The sequence below is a fragment of the Glycine soja genome, chromosome 7, assembly GCF_004193775.1.
Source record: "Glycine soja cultivar W05 chromosome 7, ASM419377v2, whole genome shotgun sequence".
NCBI classification, from domain to species: Eukaryota; Viridiplantae; Streptophyta; class Magnoliopsida; order Fabales; family Fabaceae; genus Glycine; species Glycine soja.
This window is the reverse complement of record NC_041008.1, coordinates 30126021-30128647: the sequence shown is the minus strand read 5'-3', so window position 1 is coordinate 30128647 and position 2627 is coordinate 30126021. Positions and strand designations below refer to the sequence as shown.

Here is a 2627-nt window from a genome sequence, read left to right as displayed (position 1 = left end):
CAAAATATAGAACGTAATACGGGTGTCGTGTCGGTGTCGGACACTGACACTGACACGGACGCGTGTCGGACACCGGACACGGCAAAGGGCTGAAGTGTCCGTGCTTCATAGATCATATTCACCCACAACAATACTAATTATATAGGGATTTTTTTATTTGTAGAATAAACCATTAATTTTGTCGTACCCCCTTACCTGCGTTTTTTCACATTTCTTTGATCCCAGTCATTGTGATGTCAAGAACACATTCCAAGGCTTCTCTCTAAGGCTGTTCCTTGAAGACTGAGTGTGTTTGGTTCAACTTTAGATTGACGACCGTTTGGGGGCCTCCCAACAGTAAACCAAACACACGAGTTTGCCAAACCGGTATGTTCTCATCTGTGTGCTCTCTTACCCTTGGCTTTCTCATTGCACATTGTCTCCCGAAATTGCTCCTCATTACTCAAGTCAAATACCTAGGTTCAACTAATGTCGTTTATTTGTTTCACCACACACATTATAATTGATAATCACACACATTGAATGTGTCTTCTTTCATAAGTTAAAGTGCTTCAGCACCTAAGGAATGAAGCCATGATGAATTTGTTTCTTATAAGTATGCATGTTCACGAATGAGCTTTATAAGAAAGGTAGAATGAGGGCATTTAACAACAAGTGGATTAAAAAAACGAGAGGATGGAAAGTATGAAAATGTAATTAAAGAAAAACAGTTGTGGAATCAAGGGTAGTTTGCAAAGAGAATATATATAGACACACACACAAACTAGTGATTTGAACTGTAAATATATCAACTATGGAGGCAGAATTTCTGGTATTAGGGAAATAGGTGTGTTATTCATACTTAGGAAGAAGACCACCAGGTCTTTTTTGATCCTGAAGTGGAGGAGGAAATGATGGATCTATTTTTGGAGGAAATATAGTTTTCAGAGAATCAAGGCCTTTGATTTGATGTTTTGAATGCTTGGTTTTTGGTTAGAAAGATTTGGCTGTTTTAAGAGGTTTGAATGAGAAAAAGGCAGCTGAGAATATGTGTAGTCCTTGCTTTATGGACTTGAGCAGTGAGGAAGAAGTTGCTGAACCATTTTAGAAAATAAGGCAAGCAGTGGAAATGCACCTGAAATGAAGTGGTTGCCCATGGAAAAGTCCTGCAGAGGGAAGCCTCTTATCATGGCTAGCCTCAGAATGAGTTGTACCAAATGTGAGACCGAGAAATAGTATTACCAGGAACCAAGACATTCTCAGGTTTGTACCCTTAGTACCCCTGGTACTCTCATTTATATCTATATAAATATATTTTCGCTGATAAAAAAAAAAAAGTAGAGGTTATACTAGGTGATTCTGCTTCCATGTAAAGGCTATTATTATATCTTGTGCACTATTGAAGTATGTTTATCCCTCTTTCTTTTACTTCCTTATCTTTTCTTTGTTCCCTCTTGCTGTCTTTGACAAAGAGGATCAATATCAAACACAATAATTTTTTATAGCCCTACAAATAACAAGACTATTTATATCTATCATGCAAAAACCAGTCAGTTGTAAACTAAAGTGCAGTAACTGTCGGCTTCTATTCACATCCCCAAACAGCTAGGAAAGAAGGTAATTTGGTGGGTGAAAAAGTTAGATAAAGAGACGCTCCTAGCTACTGTTTTATTTAGTTGGATGTTTGCTTCTTTGTTGGGACCCTGTTGTGTTGGTTCACGTGACAAAGAACGTAGCAACATAATCTGTGAGCATGCAAGACATGATCTGCTGGATTGACAAACTATGTTAGCACGAACTGTTTGGATCTATTTTTTGAGGAAATATGGTTTAATTTCACTGAATCAGGGCCTTTGATTTGATGTTTTGAAATTTGAATGCTTGGTTTTTAGTTACAAAGACTTGTCTGTTTTAAGAGGTTTGAATGAGAAAAAGTCATGCCAGCTGAGAATACTGGTCGTTGCTTTCTGGACTTGAGGCGCAGTGAGGAAGAAGTTGCTGCTGAGGCCACTGCACAATAAGGTTCATTGCTATTTATTAATTTCACAGTGCATCCTTATATTCTTTTCACAAGTTAGCTCCCTGAGAAAGGAAACTGCACCTTGCTAGATGACTTAAAAAGCACATGCTACACAGCTGCATTTGAATATGGTGTTGGAAATAAATCTGTACCTGGTACTGAGAATTATCATTCCCGTCATCACTACCAGCCACCTCCACCAAAATTATCATTCCCATAATCACTACCAGCGTAATTCCCTCTGCCACCACTTTGATTGTTGTCATTATTATTGTCACAATTGTCACTACTATCAATGTCAACACCTCCCCAAATATCACTACCGCTATTATTATTGCCTCCATCAGCATCACTGCTATTGTTGCTGCCACTGCAATTTTTCTATACCACCACTTCTGCTTCTACTTCCTCTGCAATTTTTCGTATGGGAACTTTTTCTTTTTTGATAGGAATTACAAATCCAATAAACCAGAAATGAAACACAGAACCGAACAATAAGGAATTGCAGAGATGAAGCGCACAATTTCCTTGTGCGTGTATTTGTCATTTGCCTTCTCTTAACAGAACACAGAGTGTTATTCTAGTATGGTTTTGTATGTCAGTTAGAGAAATAAGTAAGGGAAGTCAG

General features: G+C 38.1%; 1 pseudogene; it reads right to left on the bottom strand.

The window, feature by feature from the left end:
• Positions 1–831: 831 nt before the first annotated feature.
• Positions 832–2265, bottom strand: LOC114420567 (annotated as a pseudogene).
• Positions 2266–2627: the final 362 nt, after the last annotated feature.